Source organism: Sus scrofa, chromosome 15 (assembly GCF_000003025.6).
Source record: "Sus scrofa isolate TJ Tabasco breed Duroc chromosome 15, Sscrofa11.1, whole genome shotgun sequence".
NCBI classification, from domain to species: Eukaryota; Metazoa; Chordata; class Mammalia; order Artiodactyla; family Suidae; genus Sus; species Sus scrofa.
In genome coordinates, this window is record NC_010457.5 from 7,685,419 (window position 1) to 7,709,646 (window position 24,228).

Below are 24,228 nucleotides of genomic sequence, written 5' to 3' on the forward strand. Positions count from 1 at the left end.
AAGCAAGAGCCGAAGAGGTGCGAGCTGCACCGCAGGTAGGGGTGGCAGGGATGAAGCCAGGGACAAGCGCGGACCCAGAGGCTCCAACAGGCCAGGGAGGGGAACGGGGAACGGGGACGGGGCGGGGGTGGGGGGCGCAGGGGAGAGAAGGGATCTCCAGGAAACTACAGGAGGAAGCCGAGGCTGACTTAGAACAGCGAAAACCTTCCAGATGGAAACAGAAGGCGCCAAAGTGAGTTTACAACCAGACTATGGGTTTGAGGACCGAGCACAAAAGGCTTAAGGGGCAGAAGTGGGTGCTGATGAGAGAAGGGAAAGGTTGCGAGGGGAGGTGAGAAGTGAAGCGAGGCCCGCGGGCAGGGGCAGGTATGCAGAAGCGAGGTGTCGGAGAAGGGAGGTGGAGCGGCCCCCCAGGGCGGGAGCAGCCGCAGAGTTAGGGACCTACTGCGTCCGGGCAGCGTAGGGGGCGGAGTCTTGAGTGCGTGGGAGGGCCGAGGGGTGTGGCCTGCGCCTGACGCGCCCTGCGGCCTTTGCAGCCGGGGGCCGGGCGGGGCGGCGGCGGCGGCGGCGGCGGCGGCGGCCGCGGGGGAGGGGTACGGCGTCAGCGCGTCGCCGGCTGGGCCGCGCCGGTGGCCAGGAGGGAGAGACTAGGAGGAGGAGGAGGAGGAGGTGAGTAGGCTTCGGGCTGGGGAGCCGCGCGGGCCGGCGGGGAGGCGGGGAGCGCTGCCCCTCCCCTCCCTCCTCGGCGCCCGCCTCGCGGGGCCGCGCGGCTCGGAGTTCCCAGAGGGGCTGCTGCGGCGGCGGCGGCGGCGGCGGCGGCGCGGGGATCCGGGGGGGCGGAGCTGAGGGCCGCGCGGGCGGTGCGCTTCCCGGGCGCAGGCGCTGCGCTCGCGGAGCAGAGGTCCGCCCCGCGCCCTCCGCCAGGCGCCGGGGCCGCTGGGTCTCAGGCCTCCTACACGCTGGCCATTTTCTGACTAGGTTTTCTTGGGTTCTCCTCGTCATTCGGGCCGGCTTCCCCCAGCCCGGCGCGCCGCCGCGGTCTCGTCGCGTGGCCGGGGAGGGCGGCTGGGAGGGGGTGCGGCGCGTTCTCGCCGGGAGCGGGGCCGGGTTCCCGGGCTTGGCCGAAGGAGTCGAGGGACCTCTTCGCCAGCGACGGGACTGCCCGGCCGGTGGTCGCTCGCGCCGGGCGCCGTCAGGCCTTCTTGAAGGACCCTTTGCGCTGTGTCCCATTGTCGCCCACACTTTCCTGACCTCACCAGCCCCTCACTCTGTCGGCGGAGACTAACGACCTCACTCTGCGCACCCGTCCCCCCTCCTGTCTCTCCTTTGAGGATCCAGCATATACTTATTTCGATCGGGATCCAGGCAATCTGTTCGGGTGGAAAGGTTCTCTGAATATGTCCTGTAAATCCATCCATGTACTCAACCGCGAAGTTGCCGTACGGAATTAATTTAACTGTAGTCTCGAGGGAGGTCCCCCACCCCACCCCCCTTGGTCTCTTCTCCCTGGCAGAGTCAACTTTTAGAGTCTTCTGAGAACTGTACGGCGGCATTAGATTATCTTTGAGATAATTCTTAAGTTAGCGCCTGGAGGCAGTGTGATGGAAGGTTCAAAGAGAAGGCTCTACACTGTTTCCTCCACCTGTCTCACGGTTCGAAATGGAAAACGTGCGTGGACGGTGATTTTCCACACAAGGTGGGTTGCAGAAAGCAGCCCCCGTGTGCCGTCGCTCGCCTTGGTTACGAGGCGCTATCCCTGAAGTTGACTTTAAAGCTCAGCAGAATGGTTAGGTAAAGGGGCTGCTGAAAATAAATCCAGTATAATTCAATAGAGCCATTTTATTGGATTCTATTAACCTGTTTAACCTTAAGCTAAAGCATGGCAGGAGTTTTCACGTAGGAACCCACATACCAAGTGCAATATTGAATTTTAATTAGTGCTTTCCAGGTTTGCTGTGGAATAGGGTCTCATCAGCTCACACTGCATTTCATTATATATTTTCCTTAGGATCTTGTGTTTAAAGAAACAGTTTTAGTATTGGAGAGTGGGAGGAATACCCTTTGAATCATGAAACTTTCTCTGACGAACTTGAAAATTTGGATAGGTAAAATTTGAACCATGATACTGAGATAAGGTAGAAAACTGAATTTTATAACATCAGTTTGAGAAGTTAAGGCATCTTTACTCTTGCTTTGAAACTGTTGACGTTTTAATCTTATGGACTGCAGAAATACAGGATTTTCTATTTGTATGGAACTTCAGCGCTTTAAGTCAGCCCCATTATTTTGCAGAGAGAAATTAATCCAAGTTTCTTGAAGAGATTTATCATGAACTGAATAGAACTAGTTGACTTAACTAAACACTTGGGTTGATAATTCAGATCTCCCCAATGGATATTTTTGTACCAAAATTTGTTTTGATTTAGATGTCTTTAAAAAAAAGCCAAGTAATTACTAACTTTTAATATTTTCTCCAGTATTTTGAGTACATGCCTTAGTTTGTGATTTGGACTCATTAGATACAATTGATACAAATTCTATTCAGGGAATGTTTACATTCTGTCAATTGAGACAATACAGTTTGTATTTAGTGACTATTTTCACTTCAAGAATGTTTATGCATATTCTTGATTCAGACAGTCCATGTCAACCCAGGAATGCCCATTTCAAGAGTCTTAGAGTTATGGTGTATAAACCTTGATAGTAACTAGGAAGAGAGGTCCTATAGACAGGTAGTCATCAAATTCTGGCATCCTCAGCATCTCTTTTCGTAGTGGTCTTTAAATGCAGAACTTCTGAAGTCCTTTCTGGGTTGGGGTGAATTTTTTGCATCTCCCTCCCCAGTGTTGCAGGCATTTAGTAGATACTTTTTCGCTTGTGTGCCTTTTCCTTGGTGCAGGGGTTCATGTAAGGTGGACTGCTTCTTTTTCTTTTCTTTCTTTTTTTTTTTTTTAAATTAAAGTACATTTGATTTACAATGTTATGCCACTTCCTTTGCAGCAGTTATATATATGAATGTGTGTGTGTGTGAATATTCTTTTCCATCATGCTATGTCCCAGGAAATTGAATATCCTTCTCTGTGCTATACAGTAGGACCTTGTTGTTTATCCATTCTAAATGTAATAGTTTGTATCTGCTAATCCAAAACTCCCAGTCTAGGATGGACTGTTTCTTATTCATTTGTGTATGCCTCATATCAAGTATAGTGGGTGCTCTGTAAATGCTTGTGGTCTTATTGGGCTTAATCAAATTAAATAAGGTAGCAGAGTGCCTGGAAGTCATGAATCATGATATAAACTTGATTTCTTTCCTTTTTTTTTTTTTTTTCTTTTTAGGGACGCCCCCGCGGCATATGGAGGTTCCCTGGCTATGGGTCTAATTGGAGATGTTGCCGCCCTCCTACGCCACAGCCACAGCCACAGCCACTCCAGATCCAAGCCATGTCTGCAACCTACATCACAGGTCATGGAACCGTGGGATCCTTAGCCCACTGAGCGAGGCCAGAGATCAAACCTGCAACCTCATGGTTTCTAGTCGGATTCATTTCTGCTGCACCATGATGGGAATTCCGAATCATGATACTATAAACTTGAAATAACTCATTTCCATTTTTGTGTTGATTCAATACTCAGGCTGAATTCCAGTATTGAAAGAGGTAGCAGGTAGCAAATATTTTAGAAAAATTGAAAGAAGAGCTTAACATTGAGAATTTTGTTTTTTAAGATAAGTTACTGTGAAATTGGGAAATGACATCATTATTTCAATTTTTTTTTTGTGGGACACCTCAGTTGAGCTAAAATAATATGAATTTTCCACTGGAGCAGAGTTTGACAACCATGAATTGAATGACCTTATCGTTACTATAGGCCACATTTTAAAGCCTAGTTTCACTTTATAAAGGTTTATTTTTCAGTATGTAGACCTCTGGAAGCAACATGACTTCTAGAGTTTAGACTACCTTGGTAAACTCTCCTGAAATGATATTTTAAAGTTTTTGGCTTATATGTTGTGCTTCATGGTGGTGATACTGAAAACAAAACAAAACAAAACTCAAACCAAAAAACAAACAAAACAACCTCCACTGTATTTTCTTTTACTCTTAGGGCTTAACTTCTCTTCAATAGATTATTATAGTGTGTTTTGTTTGTTAAAAAGAAAAATCCTGGGGAAAATTTCAAGCATTTCTTTTGGAAAGTACTATCACTCCTCCCTTTAAATGGGTCTGGCAAATAACATTTGGGTAAATAGAGGGCCATTTCCATAGTGTGATTCCTGTTTGAGAATGTTGAGTTATATAAATAATGGTCTTCACAGGGCTAACATCTTTGGATAACATACTTTTTTTTTTTTTTTTTTTTTGACTGATGCTATTACTGAAAACAATCGTATAGTAGAGTAGGAAGGTGCTTAATTTATAGGGAGCAAATAATTTCATATCTATCACTGCTGGTCCTTATGTTAGCCCCAAGCTACCTGGTCCACCCATTCCCTGTTCTGTCTCTTCTACCCAATTCTTTTTATATCTTTTTTTTTTTGTCTTTTTGTCTTTTTAAGGGTCACACTTTTGGCATATGGAAGTTCCCAGGCTAGGGATCGAGTTGGAACTGCAGCTGCTGGCCTACACCACAGCTACAGCAATGTCAGATCTGAGCCTCAACTGAGACTTATACCAGAGCTTAAGGGCAATGCCAGATTCTTAACCCACTGAGCAAGGCCAAGGTACCTGAATCCTCATGGATTCTAGTCAGATACTAGTAAGATTCATTTCCTCTGAGCCACGATGGGAACTCCTCCACCCAATTCTTGAATTGATTTTTAAGAGCCTCATCCCCTTTGGGAGGTAGGATCTGAAATTATTCTGGTGCCCTGAGCATCCATTACTCACAAGGCATGGTGTCATACTCAGTTTGAGATTCTCATTTATAAAATACTTTTATTCATCAAGAGTTTTGAAGTATAAAACAGACAGACATCTTAGGAAAGTTTGTGTGAAGCAACTAGAATATGCAGATGGAATTGTTATAAAATCCAATTGGTAAGAATTAGTAAGAATGTCTAATCCCTTTCTCCCATACCTGAAGGTCACTCTTAAGTCATTTAAACTTAAAATTTCATTTTTTTTGAGTATTTATTTTAAAAAGTAAAAAAAAAAAAAAAAAAAAAAAAATCCAGTCTTCCTTAGCATTAAATAATCCATAGAGTTGATATATTGTTGTGTTATTCACTTGTGTATTCCAGATCTCATGTGGACCTGGAACCTTTTCTTAAGCCTTTTAAGAACTTTCCTGCTTGGCCAGTCCCCATGTCCTTGCCATCCCCTCTCCCCTTAGGGAGCTGGGACCTGGTCTTGTCCATGGTGGATGGATAAGGTCCTACTTCTATTGGGGCAGAACTCGCAGAGTCAGGACACTTTGATATTGCCTCTTGGACTCCCACTCATTGGATTGATTTTTTAGATACTGAGGACAGGCCAGCTGAGAGCTGGGCTCTTTGGCTGTTTTGAGGGTCAGCTTTTCATTTGCATCTGACGTTAGGACATCCAGTCAGTCATTACTTAGATCCCTTTCCTGACTCCCCTGCTCTTTGTTGAGTTACTTCCTGGGTTATTTTTATTCAGTTTCAGTGATAGCTAATTATTTTCAAGTGTTTGATTTTTCTACCCAGTTTTAAACTTTCTTTTGACACAGTATCTGCTATACTTTCCCATAGTACATTTGTTCATGATCTGTCTTTCCTTCCATACCATGTGTACCCTGAGCATTGGGACCCAGTTTGTGCTGTTCCTCAGCACTTGGTGCAGAATCTGGCACAGAGCAGGTGATAAATAAGTATTGATTAAATATAAATTCATTCTAATAATAAGTCTGTTATCAGTATGGGGAAACCAGTGTTTATGTAGAAATTTAGAATTTATACCAGAAGTTCAGACTTTGCATTGCCATGATTAGTACTGGAGAGCCTGTGTATTTTTAATTATAAGCATATGCATATACAAAATAGCATCATTAGTCATCTAACAGGGCATTTATTTAAGAAGAAAAGGTATATAATTTTTACCATGTATCGTTGGGTGTTGCACATTTCTATTTTTCTTGAATTTGATGAATATGTATATATTATTTTATATTTTTTACAAACAGAAGTTTTATGGCACTATAAAGAAGTGAATTTAATGGCCCTACTTTTGTTCATTAGTAATTATATACTAAAGAGTAAATTCTCATTAAAAGGCCCTTAAATGCCTGCTCATAAAAAAGAGAGACCTCTTTGATTTTGTTCTCCATACAATCCCAGTTATTGTATTGAGGCAAGTCATCAAACTCTTTAGTAGTCTAAACCTTTAATTTGGTTTCAGAACAGTAGTCATGTACTGAATACCCAAATTACCATGTCTTTAACAAGTAATGCAAACACCGTATTAAAAAGGTAATGACCATAACTTTTCTTGTAGAATTTCTTGTGCTAATTTTTAAAAGAGGACGTTTGAACTAAATTTTCCATGAAGGCCAAGATCTCATACTTGTAATGATAGTGGAGTATATGGGTATGTGTAGAGAGGAGGGGGTGGTAATTTTTGTAGTGGTATTTTTAAGTGGACAGTTTACTAATTATGTTGAGGTAAACACTTTACAACTTTAAGAGAAAAACTTCAATTATGTGAATGAAATGAGGTACATAAAATTAATTCAGATAAGTGGGGGAATCCTTAGTATAAAATGATGCATGTCAAGGGACATGACCTCAATCTTGAATTTTTTTTCTTTCTTTCTATATATCTGTCAGCTTCTCTTAGTTTACGAGGTTCTGATTCTTTTTGGTCATGCTAGGAATCATCGATGGAGGGTGTAAAGTTTGCGCTGTAGTTTTTTTTTCCCCCTTGCCACAGAGGGAATCCAGAATGTGGTATTCTGTGACAAGTGTAATTGCTCATCTCTCTCTTGTACTGCCTGCCCTTTTAGGTGGTACACCACAGCCTTCCATTTTGTCACCTTCCTGTAAAACGTCAAATTTGTGTGGGGACTCCTTGAGAATACAATTAGTTTGAAGTTAAAGCCACACTCCTTCATCCAATCTCAAGATGTTTATACTTCTGACATGCTGTTGCAGCAAGTTGTAAGGGTGAATTGAGCTTGATAGACCTTGATTCTTTTCCTGTCTTTCTTGGGATTTAATATTTTGCAATGTAAGCCCTTGAAATAGAAACAGACATAGGGGAATAACCTCTGACCTTTACAAATCTTAACCTTAAATGAGAATTTTTCTGATTGATTAGAGTTCGTAATGTTTTAGGAAAATGATTTCTGCTGCCATTTACTAAGCTTTGCAGCATTCTTAAGCTCCTGGCATCTGAAGATTATTGTGCTATATATAGGTAGCCTGTGTAGCAGTGGTGATGTTTTTCTCTAGGCTTTTTTTTTTTGGGCCACACCCAAGGAATATGGAGGTCCCCAGGCTGGGGTCTAATAGGAGGTGTAGCTGCTGGCCTACACCACAGCCACAGCAATGCCAGATCTGAGACGTGTCTGTGACTACACCATAACTCACGGCAATGCCAGATCCTTAAACCACTGAGCGAGGCCAGGGATCGAACTTGCAACCTCATGGTTCCTCTTGTTGGATTCGTTTCCACTGAGCCACAATGGGAACTCCTGTTTTGTTTTTAAACAGAGGCAAGCTTGTCCTAGCTGCAGAGATGTGCTGACACCTCTGTATGTGATTTTACTTCTCTCTTCAACATTACCTATAGATACTTAACTTCCTCAGACCATGGCTTTTTATTTTCAGCATGCATCCTTTTCATTTCTTGGTCTTTGAGATGTAAGATGATTCATATCTTGATTGCCTTGAGTAAAGTGGATGTGATATCAGCAAGCTCTGTATTCAGACCTTGTGAGTAATTCCCAGGCCATTGCCTTAGGCTTTCTTAAATATATGCAGGTGGTGTGATTGAAGAGGTTAGGGTTTAGGGTCAGTCCAGACTGATTTGGACTCTACCCTTTATTAACAGTATGTCTTTGGGGGAAATTAGTTACTTCTCTGGATTCCAGTTTCCTCATCTGTAATATAGGGATAATATCAGCTGAGTATATTGAGTTTTTTTTTTTTTTGAGAGTATTCTTAGTTGTACTGATTTGTCATATGCAGATAAGTGTTTAATAGTGTGAATTAATGAACTTTGTCTAGATCTTATACTATTTTGAAAAGAAATAGGTTTTGTTCCATTTGATGACAGAGATAGTCAAATTAGTAAAAATCATTCCAAATAGAGGTCTTACTCAGTTGACCTTAAAACTATGTTAAGACTTTTGTAACCATCTATCTGTTTATATACAAAGGATAAATTAATATGTGTGATAGGCAGAATGTGAGTGTACTAATTGGAATAAGACAGACTTGGATTTGTGTATAAATGATCAAACATTTAGGTAACCTTGGGCAGGATACTTTTTTGATTCAAAGTTTTCATATGTAGAAAGAATTATAAAGAAAAAAAGGATAATAAAAAGGTGTTAAGACTTAAGAGATAAGATATGCAAAATAATTACTAAAACCTGAATTTGTAAATACTGATAATTGTTACTGAGACCTTGGAAAAAAGTGGCTTTTATAATTCTCTGCACCTCAGGCATCCTCATCTTTAGCATGAATATATCAAAGACATAATAGAGTTATTATGAGGATTAAATGAGATAATACATAAAAGAGCTCAATTAATGTTAATTGCTACTGTTATTAGCAGTTCAGTTTCAGAACAAATTGGATCAATTTTGAGTTAAAGTGAAAGAATTCATACAGATACTTAATATATTTCTTGTGTTGGGAGATGTTTACAGTGGATTTGGGGATGTCATTCGTAGCTTGCAGTGTTTCCTTAAGACAGCAGTAGTTCTCAAGTTGTGGTATACAGGCTTGTGGGGATCAGTGAGACTATTTCAGGGGGTCCATGAGGTTAAAAAGTTAGTAATACTAACTTTTTGCTTTTTCTGCTGGTTTTACATTTGCCTTGCTGATATTAAAGCAATGGTGGGTAAAACTGTGGGCATCTTAATAGTTATTAAATGGCGGTGGCACCAGACTGTATGAGTAATCATTGTATTCTTCACTGCTGTGCATTCACAGTTTAAAAAAAAAAAAAGAAAAAAAAAAAAGAAAAATCAAAATGCCGATTTTAAGAATGTCCTTGATGAGGCAGTAAAAATTATTAGTTTTATTAAATCTTGATCTTTGAGTACACTGTTTTAATATTCTGTGCGATGAAATAGAAAATATTCAAAAGGCACTTCTGCTGCATATCCAGAATATGTTGTTTGTCTCAAGGAAAACCCTTATGTGATTTTATGAGTTGTGAGCTGAACTAACCATATTTTGCATGAAACATCATTTTTACTTGAAAGGATGACTACCAGACAAACTATGATTATTTAGACTTAGATATTTGGCAGTCATTTTCTTGAAAGTGAACAAAGTGAGACTGTCATTTCAGGGAAAACAACCGACAATATTTGTTGCTGATGATAAAATTTGAGCTTTCAAGTGAAAATTAAAATTTTGGAAAACTTGTATCAACTGCTGTGCTCTTGTCAGCTTCCCAGTACTTAAATATTTATCTGATGGGATGAGTGGCGATATGAATGAATGTGAGTTTTTGCTATGGTATCAATTAATTAATTATGTTAAAGTTTAGAATATTTACATAACTCAATGAACCAATATTTTCTAAGTGATCAATGTTGCAAAATTATGGTAAAAGATTCTTATAAAAGCAAGTAACATACAGATTATACTGATAATTTATTTTAGCCACCTAAATACTGACTGTTAAAGGCACAACATATTTAAATCAAGAACAAATGAGATTCCAAATAAAGATATAAGGTGTGAAAACAAACAAAACCAAAAAACCAAAAAAAACAACAACAAAAAAATAAAAAGCAAGTAATAATACCAAAAGCTTCTGTGATTTTAGATTTGTTATCACAGCTAACCTGTGAACTCCTACTTGTCAAGTTTTGGTGTAGTAACAAAGAAGAACATTCATAGTTATCTGAATATGTTATTAGTATTAATGTGTACTTCCTTTTTTCTCACTACATATTTGTCTGGGGCTATTTTTTAAAAATATAGTTCAGTCAAAACAGTGTATCACAGTGGGCTGTGTGTAGAAGCAGATAAGAGAATCTAGCTGTCTTCTGTTAAGTTAGACATGAACGAAATTTGCAAAAGTTATGAACGGTATCATTTTTATCACTAAGCTTTTTTGTGTAAGAAATAATTTTTCATAAATTATTTACTGTATTAAATGTCATGAAAATATAAAGTGAATCAATATTTAAAATTTTCTCATTAATTCCTAATGTGGTTAATATTGATAATTATAACTCATATTGACAAAAACTCTTGAGAGTCCTCAATTTTAAGAACACAAAGGAGTCCTGATACTAGGAAGTTTGAGAACTGTTTCTTTAAGATGAATAAAGTTCTCAAGTTTTAATCTTTTGACTATTTCTTTGGAATATGGACAACATCTCTTTAGTTTCTTTTCCTGGTTGTAAGGGTATGTCACAGGAGTTCTCCGTCATTTCCCATGCAGGCAAAGGTGTTTTTATAAAGATTTTCATTTTTATTTAAGATTGACGCTACCTACTTATATGGTTGCCTTGAAGAATTGAGATTGTGGTCAGTGGTCATTCCAGTCAGTGTATTCATTATTGATACCACTCTTTTGGTTGTGAGCTATTCATGCAGTTTTAAGACCTGTTCACCATAGCAAGCTACTTCAGGGTTGTAGTGAAGTTCATTTTGCTGAAAATAAACTGCTATTTTCTCTGAAGTCTTTATACTACGCTAATCTGTCTACTGTAAAGTCTTCCTGACATTTCATAGCTATTTTCTAGAAAATCCACAACTTATGAGTGAGTTTGTGAATTAGTCATTTTTGCAACAATATAATATGAATTACAGATGGGTTCTATAGTGCCATTAATAGTATAGGAATAGCCTTGTTGTGGACTATTAACAGCTTTCTGTGGGGAATTATATTCTGAATTATACTCTTAGAAGTCTAGCCAGATATATTACCCCATTGCAGTGCAACAGTGGCAAGAAACCCCCTTTTCCCGCTTACAATAGAAATGAATGTTAAAGCTTGACTAGAAGCAAGAGAGACATTGTGAAGCAATGTTCTGGAGGTGCAGTATCCTAGGCACCTAGGATAACCTAAGTGGGTAGAAGGGGCAACAGTCTCAGATGAAGCAGTTATGGTGGAGGGAAAAAGGAGAAGGGATGTTTTGGATGCTGCTTGGGGGTGATATATTCCCTTTTACAGCAGTTGCTAAAAAATAAGAAGTGGTTAGTCCTAGGTTGGGAAATCCATTTATAGAGTTTTGTTGTGTTGTGCTCCTCTGTTTGGTTATTGCATGAACTGAGCTCAAGAAATAGAAGGCAATTGCAGAGGTTGAACTTATGGATTTATAGGCCAAAGGTTTTAATGTAAAAGGCAGTTGATGAACTTCAGAGGTATTTATGATCAGAAAGAGTAGTGGAAGCCAGGAGAGTGGTGGAACATGCAAGCTATTCACAGGGACCCCAAACAGATTCATGTTGTAGAGTGATTGTTAGGGCAGGCATAGAACTGATAATCAGCTGGCACAGTTCAGTCAAGGAGTGCTGTGACTCATCCTGCTGCCCTAGGGTCTCTAATAGGAAATATAGACTTTTAAGAGAGGTGTCCCACAGGAAGCCTGTTATGGAGAATGGTGGATATAAAGCAGAAATCCAGAACCAGAAGAACTTGGGGACTCAGAGAAGACCAGCTTTGGAGAACTAGAATTTAACTTGAGGTTGAGCTTGTTTTCTTCCTTCTCAAGAGCATTGTTGACCCTTTGGATTGAGGCAAGGCTGAGCTAAAGTGGAAAGCAAAGTGACTATAGTTAGCTGTCTACACTGAAGTGACACACCTGCCTGAGAAATATTTGTTAAACCAACTGATGAAAGTATGGCAGGGGAACAACTAGGTCGTCACACCCACGTTCTTCATGTAGCAGACACTTGGCATCATATAACCTAACCACTAAATACTCTCTAAGCCAAGGGTGAGCAAACTTTTTTTTTTTAAACAATTTTTAAAGGAAGTTCCTATGTGGTACAGTGGGTTAGGGATCCAACATTGCTGCAGCTGTGGCGCAGGCTGCAAATGTAATGCGGGTTTGATATCTGGCCCGGGAACTTCCAAATGTCACAGTTGCAGCAAAAAAAAAAAAAAAAAAAAAAAAAAAAAAGCACCAGATAGTAAATATTTTAACCTTTATGGGTGGCATGGTCTCTGTTGCACCTACTTAAGTCTGTCATTGTAGTGTGAAAACAGCCATAGAAAAATACATAAATGAATGAGCAGTTATGTTTCAATGAAACTTTATGGAGACTGAAAATTGAATTTCATATAATTTTCACTTGTCATAAAATATTACTCTTTTTATTTTATTTTATTATTTTTGGCTGCACCCATGACATACGGAAGTTCCCAGGCCAGGGATCAAATTCAAGCCACAACTCAACCTATGCCACAGATGAGTGAATGCCAGATTTTTAACCCACTGTGCTGGACCAGGGATTGAATCTGTGCCTCCACAGTGACCTGAGCTGCTGCAGAGACAACACTGGTTCCTAACCCACTATTCCAAAGCAGGAACTCTTGTTAGTCTTTTAAAGAAACTTTTTTTCAGCTATTAATAAATATAAAATCTGTCTTTAGATTGTGGCTATGCAAGAACAGGCTGTGGGCTGAATTTTGGACCGTAGGCTCTAGTTTGCTTTTGTTTTTAGGCAAATAAATGGCAATTAGTTATGATGCAGAAATTTTATTAGCATTAATGAAATAGATGTTTCTTAGGACAATGCTGTTGGTGACACTTCTTGTTTTATAGGTGACACTGATGATAAAAACCCGTTCAAGAATTTAGATGTGACATCTGCAGCAGGTTCAGATCTCTCAGCTAAAAGACAGACTGGATACTTCGTAAAGATTTTCATCTGTTGTGCACAGAGAGCCAAAATCCGTTACTGAAATAGACTGTCTGGGTGAACTGCCTGCTGGGTCCAGTGATGCACTAGTAGACAAAGAAGTTGAAAAAGAAGGCTGGCATATTCTTTGGATAACTGGCTGAGTGTGACACCAATATGGCATCAAGCCCTACTATGATTCCAAGGACTTCATGATTAAATAACTGATTTTTTTGGGTGGAAGTAGGGGTGGATGAAGTAAATTTGATCTTTACTTGGGGAATGTATAATGTATTACCATCCCATAATGATGTATGATAATTGGCTTTGGTCATCAAACTTTAGAGATCCTGTCTATTTATGGGACTTAATATAGTTAACACCTTTTAGTATTGAACTTTCTGACACTAAGGGAAATGCTATAAAGAGAAATATCTGCTTAACCTAAAATAGTTTACCTAAAAAGTTTAATATAAGGACTGTGATTTTTCTTTGGGGGATTTTTGAAATTTTGCTCCTCCCTAGAGTATTTAAATTATATTTCTATTTGCAGAAAGGCTACTGTACCTAGAGTTTTTTAGGAAAATATCCTTTTGTGTAGGATCTTGAACTGGATAGTGAGTAGATAATCATACTGTACAGTGTTAATGTGCATACAACAGTTAATAAATTTATAACTACAAATTAATAAGAGCTATTAATAAATTAATATCCAGATCTGTTAACTAAAATCATTTAAAATGATTTAATGAGCAGATGTGAACTGGAAATAAACCTGTGTATTTTCTAGAACTGTTGAATCAAAGGAAAACTGGAACATCAGAATATTCTCTGAACCAAATCAATATTTTATTTGATCAGAGTCCCTGCTTTGGTATACATCTATTTATACTGGTTACAGAGGATTTGAAAGCAGTGCAGGGAAATGAGTTGGGTAGATTCAAAGTTGAATCCCATTTTTTTCCTCCGTGAATATCCAATATTTTTTTTCATCTAGCATTCAACAAAAACTCTAGCAGCCCAGGATACAAAACAGATTACATTTTATATAGTTCATACAGCTCATCCACAAACAGAAAAAGATTTCCTTATGACTTACCTTGAAATCTTTATTTAAGGTCTGTACTATTCAGTTTGCCAGTGTGCCACTGCTACTATTGCATGTTTTTGGTCAGAGTGAAGTGCAGCTAACATACACCCATTCCGCTAGGAAAAAGATCTGCAGGTTGCTGAACAGTGGAAGTTACACACAGCTAATTTACAAGTCAGATTAGCGATCAGAGTTATTCGATAGCGTTATGTGGAATTGATTTCATTTCATGGTTTTTAAGCTATTTTTTCACTGAGGCAATGCCTGTAACAGAGACAGGTGTGTTGTAGCATTTGAATGCCTTAAACTCTTGAATCTGGAATGAAAGGGAGGTTCTTATAGATGTTCAGATCCTAAAACTCAGGGATTTTGAAGTAAAATGCCCTGTCATTCATTTATTGTGCTGTAATTGAACTGCCTTGCAGATTTTATTTGGGAATATTATGATTAATATTTGGAAAACTTTCCTATTTTCAAATATAGTCTTTAGGAAAGCCTCTTGATTGTGTGTGCATTTTTTTTTTTTAAAGAGTGCTTAAATAGTTCAGCAAAGCCCTTTTACCTTATAAATAAGGTATATTTAATAAGAAATACATGGGTTTAACATTGATAGTCTGTTCAAATCAGGAATTCCATTGTTGTCTTCTGGAAACCGTCCATAGGGGGAGGGGACAATAAATAGATCCATTTGTAGATTTTAATTATTTTTCCCTAAAGCAAACCTTTTAAAAAAATACAGAAGAATACATAAATATAGCTCGATAGGTTACATAAGAATAAGAAAATTCATAAAATAAGAAAATAATTCTTACATAAAATAAGAAAGTAATTCTTATTTTATCTGTTCTTATCGAAATCGAGAAGACATAGGAGTACAAAAAAAGTAGTTCATTGCGGAAAGGAAGTGCTGTTTATTGAAATTTGAGAACAAAATTGTAGACAAGCATCTGTGTTAATCTTTTAGGTGGTTCTTGTGCTAATAACAGATTTGAGTATAATCAGGAGAGGAACAAAATCCAGATATTTAGAACTAGTTTTCTGTCAGTGGACAAAAGAATATTTTGTTTTGTCCTTCCGCATCCTGCCACATGGTGAGTTCTTATGAATTGATTTTTGAGATGACAAAACATTGGGATTTAGGGGGTCTTGAGTATTCATCAACTACTACTTTTTGTCCCCTATGTTTTACATAAGACTTCTTTAATCAGGTTTATAGGACATAAGCAAGACAGTGGTCCTGGTTTCACAGGACTTCAAAAAAGACCCCCCCCAGCCCCCCTTTTTTTTTTTCCCCTTTGGCTGCACTCGTGGCTCATGCAAGTTCTGGGGCCAGGGGTTGAACCTCTGCCACAGCTGCAGCAACACTGGATCCTTAACCTGATGCTCCACATGGGGACTTCCCAAAAAAGGCTTTTGAAGGAAGATTACTATAAGGCAGGGATATAGTTGGCATACTTTATTGTGTTAATTTTAGGAGAGCAGTGACTGTTGAGGTGGATCCTTCCCACATTTCCTTTTTCTCTAACTTCATAATCCCTGGTTAAAGCTGCTTTTCCTAGAGGCAAGTGGGAGGTAATTTTGTGAATGGAAATATTGAAGCTATTGTAGACATTGGGAAATTAGTGGAATATTAAAGATTGTAAATGTGATAGGCAATCAGATCCTAGATGAGCACTCTTTTTTTTTTTTTTAATTAAAGGGTAATATCAGTAGAGTAGAGTGATTTCTTATTACTGTGTATTATTTATTGTACAGAATTTTTAACTGTAGGTAGTATATATTTTAACCTGATTTTTAGTGGTAATTCTCCATTTTGTGCAGTGGCTCTTCATTAATGTATACATAATTAAATGAGATGTTTAGATATAAATAACGTACTGATCTCCTAAGGTAAAATTGCTTTGACCAGATGAGGAACCTTCTTTTTTTCTTTTCCTTAATGTTTAGTCAGTATCTCCACACTCCCCTTTTTAGTAAATTTTATTTCACATTGAGTTGCTTAAAATGAAGAGTCCCTTATATTAGCTAATTAGTAGATGTGATTAACGGGAATCACATCTATGATGATAGGATGATGACTAGGACTTTTTTGTTTCAGGATTTCAGCTAAAACTCCAAAGCTGAAAATAAAGGTTAATAAGCATCTTTACATTCTAAAGAGGAATGTGGGGCTTAGTAAAAGAATAGAACTGTAGTACCCACTTCCCATACATAAGAGAAATTAGAGAAAAGCAGTTTTGTAAGTGTCATTCAAGTGAAAAATTGTTGCTCTAGTGGACAGTTCTGTGACATTTTCCTGTTTTTCCCCCAAAAGACCTTTGTTCACAGGATTTGAATATGTTGTCTAGAAGGGTAGATTGTTAATTTCTTGTCTGAATGTTTAATGACCTACAGAGTCTGTCTGCCTGCCTGCCTGCCTGCCTCTCTCTCTCTCTCTCTCTTTCTTTCTTTCTTTCTTTCTTTCTTTCTTTCTCTTTCTCTCTTTCTTTCTTTCTCTCTCTCTCTCTCTTTCTTTCTTTTTCTTTTTTCATTTTTAGGGCTGCACTTGTGGCATATGCAAGTTCCCAGGATAGGGGACCAGTTGCAGCTGCAGTTGCCACAGCCATGGCCATGTCATATCCCTGTTGCATCTGTGGCCTACACCACAGCTTGTGGCAATGCTGAATCCTTAACCCACTGAGAGAGGCCAGGATCAAGCCTGCATCATCATGGATACTAGTTGGATTCTTAACCTGCCGAGCCACAACAGGAACTCCAGAATCTTGCTTCTTGATACTGCATTGGCACATTCTAAAGAGATCTTGAGGGAGCATGGCATATGTTTCCTAGAGTTTGGGGGTTCCTGAATTTAGACTCATTTCTGGAAGGCAGGAGAGTGACTGGAGCTAGTGAGATGGCATATTGAGATAGAGGGCAGTAGTGAAAAGAGTTGACATTTGGACCTAGTGGGGTAAAAAGGCTTGAAGGTGTGTGTGTGTGTTATGAACCAAGTGGATGCCATGAGAAGTAACCAGGCTTGAATTCCCTTGATGGATCCTGCTAAGAGGGGTTCTTGCCTTATGAGGGAATTTTGGGTGGGATAGTGAGAAGTCAGCCTGAGAATGCTTCCTCTGTACCAGGGAACTGTTCAGGTAGAAGGGCCAGCCTCTTTGCCTGTTATAACTTAAGGCTCCCCTGCTGTCCATACTGGGCTTTGAGAGGGAGAGAAGGTAGCTGTCAATAATTACACAGGGATAACAGATCATCTTGCTTCACAGCTGTTGAGGCCATGGCTTCCCCATGGGAGTAGGCATACAGGATATTTATCCTTTTTCCTCTGCCTGTCCAGATCTGGAGGAATCAGAAAATGAGAAAGGACATGTAGAAAGGTGAAAGAGCCAGGAAGGATTTGAAAGAAACCAATTATGTTCTTTCTTTTGTTTGGCCTGGGCTAAGGTGGAGGTACATGGAAACTCTTTGAATAAAATATGAAATTGAAGGTATACATTGGACTAGATTATATTTTTCAGTACTTGAAAATGACTGAGAATCAATAGGACTTATCTGGGATGTTATGGAGAGATGGGGAAGTAAGATTCAGAAGAGTGTATTTGAAGTGATGAAAAGAAATTAAAGTGTTTTTCCCATTGAGTTCAGTGTATTTGATGATTTTCTTGGTTTGATAGGATTTTAATTTAGTTGAAAAAACCCTTAGTGAGTACCTACAATATGTAAGTTACTCTGTTAAACATTTTGGGGCAGGCAAAGGTGACTAATATTTTCTGTCCTGAGGGAGTTTCTGCTTTAGTGTAAGTAGGTAAACCTATTCCATAGCAGAGTGTCAAAGAGACTCTGGACCTGTGCTATGCGAATGTGAATACCACTAAGGTTCAGGGCAAGTTTTGTGGGGGAGGCTGAATATGGGCCAGGCTTTGAAGGACGGATGGTAATAGCTGGGAAGAAGGGCATTCTAGCATGAGGGAATAATCAAAAGTGTGGAATTAGGAATGAATTGATGACTGGGAGGAAATAATGCTCATCCACAATGAAAATTTTACTTTTGGAAAAATGGTTTCAGTCACCAGTTAAACATGCTTGCCCATGTTATAATTCTGGTTGAAGTTTGTTTTTCTTACATGTCATTTTTGCATTTCATAGTAATGCAGAAGGTATCTTCCTTTATGAGATATAACATGGAAACATTATTCACTTTAAAACCTAGCTAATTATAAGCACCAAACCCAAATTTCTAAGTCGAATCACAAAGTCCATTACTTTCCTTGATTTAAAACAGTAAAATGTAGAGAAGATGATGATTTTTACATATGATCTTAAGCATTTGGCAGTGCAATTAGTTTCATAACAAGTGATTGTTTTTTAAAGCCTTCCCAGAATAAGAATGAGTATCTTGATGTTAGTGTCACTTTTAAATAGCTATAGCTCCAGGAATGTGTCTGTTCACGTTGTTATCTTAAATACACACCTTATCTATCCATATTGCTATACTTTAGATGTGGAAGTAAAAATAAAGGTGTGAAGTGCCTAGCAGACTTGTACGGATTTATGCAAATCAGAAAACACACAATCCATTACTGCTTAGACTCTAGTGTATTAAATTCAAGTATGAATTATTTCCTTACAGTTTTACAGACACACACACACACACACACTCACATGCACACACGCACACACACACACCATGATACCCAGTGGTTTACTTTGCCTTCCCAAAAAATCTTTATAAGAGTTTTTTTCCCTCTGAACTCCAGACACATATCCAGTTGTCTTGTGATACCTCCATATGGATATTTAAAGATACTTAAATGTAAAAATGCTCAAGATGCAATTGATCTTTTTATCCATACTTGTTTCATCTTTAGTCTATCTAAGTTATTGACAATTACATTCATGTTACTCAGACTAAAAACCTTGGCATCATTCCTGACTCCTCCCTCTCACATCTACACCTTATCTGTCAATAGTTTATGTTGTCTTTCCTGGAAATACAACTAGAATCTGAATCTGACAATCTCTTACCACCTGCACTACTGCCTGGTCCAACTTATTATCATCTTTTACTTGGATTATTTTAAGTCTCCTCACTGGGCTTCTAGCTTCCTCTTAGAATCCTCAACCCATAACCTAGCACATCAGTCTAGTCTCAGTGCAGTAGCCAGAATAATCACAGTTAAAACATAAGTCAAATGCGGTCATTCTTCAATTCACAACTTTGTTTCCTTTCTTATTCGCTGTAAAAACTAAAGTCTTTCTGGTTGCCTTTAAGGCTCTACATGATCTTGTCCCATTTGCAGCCTCATCTTTTGAATGGTCTTGTTTACTGACTCCAGCTGACACCATTCCTTGAATAGGCCTCCTGTTTTCCTTCTAGGCCTTTGCATTTGCCCTTCTCTTTGCCTGGAATGCTCCCCCCCCCCCCATAACTGCTTAGCCTGTTCCTTAATCCTTCTTGAGTCTTTATTGAAATATTACATTCTTAGACCTTCCATGACTATCTTATTTAAAATATCCCCTTCCTTCCACTTGTTTTATTTTTCTGGTTAGCACTTTGCCAAACTTACTGTATATTTTCCATTTTTTTTTTTTTTTTCGTCTTTTTGCCTCTTCTAGGGCGGCTCCCGCGGCATATGGAGGTTCCCAGGCTAGGGGTCGAATTAGCACTATAGCTGATGGCCTACACCAGGGCCACAGCAATGCTGGATCCAAGCCGAGCCGCATCTTTGACCTACACCACAGCTCATGGCAACGCCAGGTCCTTAACCCACTGAACAAGGGCAGGGATCAAACCCGCAACCTCATGGCTCCTAGTCAGGTTCGTTAACCACTGTGCCACGACGGGAACTCCAATTTTACTTTTTTATGGTCAGTGTTTTCCTTTTCCTTTTAGGATAAAAGTTTGATGAAGGCAAGGGTTTTATTTTGTTTACTCCTATCCCACCCCACTTAGAATCATGCTTAGTGCATAGTTCATACTTGAATACATGATTGATTGCATGAATAAAATAAAATAATAAACTTAGTATGTAGGAGTTAAACCGGTAGTAAAACTTGATGTGCCCTTACTGGCATCTTTGGGCAATTATGATATTTCCAAATGTCTGAATGTTACTTTTCCTTTTGAATTTTTAAATCAAGTGTATTGGGATAAAATTTACATATAATAAAAGGATCTTATTTTAAATTTACAGTTCAGTAAATTTTGACAGATGTACACACCTATGTAAGTACTGTTATAATCAAGGTATAATCGCATCACTTCAAACAGTTGCCTTGTGTCTCTTTGCAATCACTTCTTCCCTCCCTCATGCTTATTTCCAGACAACTATTGATCTGATTTTTGTCACTAAGAATTAGTTTTTCCTGCTCTAGACTTTCATATAAATAGAATCACATATGAGGTACTTTTTTCATCATGATGTTTTTGAAGCTTCCTATGTTATTGTATGCCCTGGTAGTTAGTTCCTTTTCACTGCTGAATAGGTTTCATTGTATAAATGTGCCACAACTTGCTTTTCCACTTACATGTTCATGGACATTTAGGGTGTTTCCTATAGGGAATAAGCTACTGTGAATGCTCACGTACAGATCTTTGTTTCTTATGCTTTAATTCTTCTGGGTCAGTTACCCAGGAGTAGAATTTTAGTGACATATGATACGTGTATGTTTTAACTTCGTAAGAAACTGTCAGACTGTTTTCAAAGTGATTGTACCATATTCTCCCCAATTATGTGAAAGTTCTAGTTGCTCCACATTCTGGCCAGCGCTTGATGTTATCATTCTTTTAATTAGATATTCCAGTGGCTCACTATAGCTCTAATTTGCATTTCTTTATTTACTAGTGACGTTGATTGTTTCATTTACTTATTGACCATTTGTTTATCTTCTTTTGTGAAGTAGCTATTCACATCTTTTGTCCAGTAAAACAAAATTGGATTGTTTGTCTTCTTGTCTTTCAGTTTTAAGAGTTCTTTATATATCTGGATACTAGTACTTTGTCAAACATATTTTCTCCTGGTCTATAGATTGTTATTTTTCTTTCATTAATGGCGTCTTTTGAAAAGCAGAGATTTTAATTTTTAGTAAGCCCATTTTATCAGTGTTTCACCCCTTCTTCCATCCTTGCCTCCCCTGTCCCTCCCTTCTCCAAGAAAACTTTGATTAATTCTAGGTGGTGAAGATTTTCTCTTGTGTTTTCTTCTAAGTTTTATAGGTTTGGTTGAGATCATGTGGCTGAGGACCCCATTATTGGGTTAGTGTCAGCCAGAAGACCTTCACCCAGCAACAAAATTGGCACACCTTGATCTTGGATTTTCACAGCCTGCAGAACTATGAGAAATACATTTCTATTGTTGAGTCAGCTAGTCTGTGGTGCTTTGTTATGGCAACTGGAGCTAAGACAGGGGACAGTGTAACATCCTTGTCAGATTTTGGTATCAAGGTAATGATCATTTAATTAGAAAAGTCATTTGACAAAATACAATACCCTTTTATAATTAAAACACTTAAACTAGAAAAAAGCAAAACCATCTCTTTGCAGATGACAAGATCTTCTTTATAGAAAGTCTTAAGGAATCCATTAAAATCTATTGTAATCAGTAAATTATCATCAAATTGCAAAGTACAAGAGCAATATACAAAAATTAATTGTATTTCTGTACAATAGCAGTGAACAATATAAAAGTGAAATTGAGAAAACAAGTCTATTTACAATAGCAACAAACGATCAAACAGAAACAATTTTAACAAAAGCAGTGGAAGAATTGCTGGAAAAAGTTGAAATAGTTTTTAATTGAGGACAGGCACTATTTATGGTGGCATGGGTGAACCACATAAGCCCTCAATAACCTGTGTACAAATGATAGGCAGATGGATATTTTCTGTCTGCCATGAGTAAGTCTGGAAATGGGTGTCATGGTAGAAACAAGGAGGACCGCTTGGGTGTTGGTTGCCCTTTTAGATTCTCAGAAGCCTATATCTAGGTGTATAAATTAGGGAGGACCCAGTGTGCTTTTGCTTAGCCCAACTTTCACTGACTGAGCAATCTATTTTCAGATACTTCTTCAGATAGTGGATGTCGTCCGTCATTGCTTAATTTTACACACTCTTCCACTTATTTATACACACTGTCATTTGCTGAGGTCATCCCTTCAAAAAATACTTTCTAGAGGACCCGGGATGTGCTGGGTGCTAGTGCTGGCACTAAAATGATAAAAAAGACAAGCCTCCTGGAGGAGTGATAATGGCCATCAGAAGTCTTGATTAGTGATTTGAGGCCACAGTTTAAGGAACCCGGCATTTACCACTTATATTTGCTCCAAAAGCATGGACCTCATAATAGAGTTCCTAGGAAATGGAATGATAAACTGGAACTATTAGCTTAGGTGTCAGTATTCAACAGATGCTTCTGTATCCCAAGGAAGTACCATGACATAAACAGAATTGTGAAAAGTTAGTTTTGTGACCTTTGAAACCCTTCACTCAAATAGAGGATATCAGAAGAGAGAGATTTCATTAGGTGAATTTTTCTGGAATGCTGTGTGTTTTAGTCCTGCCTTTTGCAAGTAGGGGATCTGAATTAAGCCAAGAGGAGTTGCAGCTCTAGAACATGGGTCTGCAGTTGGGATCACAAGGGCCTGATGCTTTGACCCCATGCCTGTGAAAGCTTAAATGTTCTGTGGCAGTGGGCTGGATTTGAGAAGTAATGGCACTGCTTTCTTTCAGCAGGTGAAAAGTATATGTATGTATCCCAGTATATGAATACCGACCTGGTGTTAATTGAAAAGAAAGCTGCCCAAGAAAGTTTTATGCTAGGGAAGAAGATCCTAGCATTAAGGAGTTGTGGGGTGTATGGCCCCGAGTCAGAAACTGAGGAGCCATTGGGATGGAGCTAAGGGACAGCATTGCCCTGGCAGGAGTTTTGAAATTGGAAGACTATACGCTTGGAAGAATGCATATACACTACCCAAGAGAAGGAAGATCAGCTTTAAGCACCTGCCTTAATCTACATAGCCCTAGGTCATTGTGGTACTGTAGCAGTTGAAGAATTATCCTGTTATGTCTGACCTCTTCTCCCCTCCCTGACCTAGGTCCTGGTGAGCTCAGAAAAGAAAAATTTCCTCCTGAGAAGAGGAGCTTGCTTGCCCCTTTCCTCACTGACAGTGGCCAGCTCTGGGCAGGCCCTAGCTGGAAAATATGGCTTAATGGTAACTGTACTTTGGAGTTTTAACTATTATTTAGATGTAGTCTTCTAATTTTGAAAAAGTTCAAACCTACAGAAATGTTGAAATAGTAATCTAGTAAACATCTCATGCCTTTTATCAGCTAATGACATTTGGCTATAAAAATACAAGCATATTCTGTATGCTTTTTTATGGCCAGTGGAGTGGGGCTGAACCATTTGAAAATGACACTTTAGGGAGTTCTTGTCGTGTGTCAGCAGGTAACGAACACTAGTATCCATGAGGAAGCGGGATTGATCCCTGGCCTTGCTCAGTGGGTTAAGAATCCAGCGTTGCTGTGAGAAGTGGTGTAGGTTGCAGGGACGGCTTGGATCCTGCGTTGCTGTGGCTGTGGTGTAGGGGGCCGGTTGGACTCCTAGCCTGGGAACCTCCGTATGTCTAGGGTGCAGATCCCCCCAAAAAGACAAAAAAAAAAAAAAAAAAAGAAAAAGAAAAAAAGAAAATGACACTTTAGTCCTAAATACTTCAGCTTTTTTTCCTTAAAAATTAAGATATTCTCCTACACAATGCTATTATCACACCCGAGATTTACCATTGATGCAACTTTATACAAAGTACACATTCAGATTTCCCCAAGTTTCTGAGACTAGTTATTTTAAATCATTGAACTGAGACTTACCATTTAAAGTGATCATATGATTTTCTGTTACTTATTAGGGACCAGAAAAGTCATGAGGATTACTTGAGTTTTTTTCTTTAGGGCAGAGGTTGGTTTACTAATGAATAGATTTATATTAAGGTTAATAGTAAGAGATAAAAATAAGGTTTTTGCATGAAACCCATCATTTCTGCATGGTCAACATGTTGGGTTCACTTTAAAAGGTTGTCTTGGAGTTCCCGTTGTGGCGCAGTGGTTAACGAATCCGACTAGGAACCATGAGGTTGCGGGTTCGGTCCCTGCC

At 38.9% G+C, this 24,228-nt stretch overlaps 1 protein-coding gene across 8 annotated transcripts in view; it reads left to right on the top strand.

Annotated features, from left to right (window-relative positions):
- The window catches only part of GTDC1 (glycosyltransferase like domain containing 1), a 476,816-nt gene continuing 453,138 nt past the window's right edge, over positions 551 to 24,228 (top strand). For 4 of the 8 annotated variants that reach the window (XM_021074836.1, XM_021074837.1, XM_021074838.1 and 1 more), the window contains exon 1: positions 557 to 669. The gene's annotated coding sequence lies outside the window, so the exon portion shown is untranslated. Of the gene's footprint in view, positions 670 to 24,228 lie in introns of all 8 variants that reach the window. The other 4 variants (XM_021074845.1, XM_021074840.1, XM_021074849.1 and 1 more) reach the window with 3 other exon arrangements.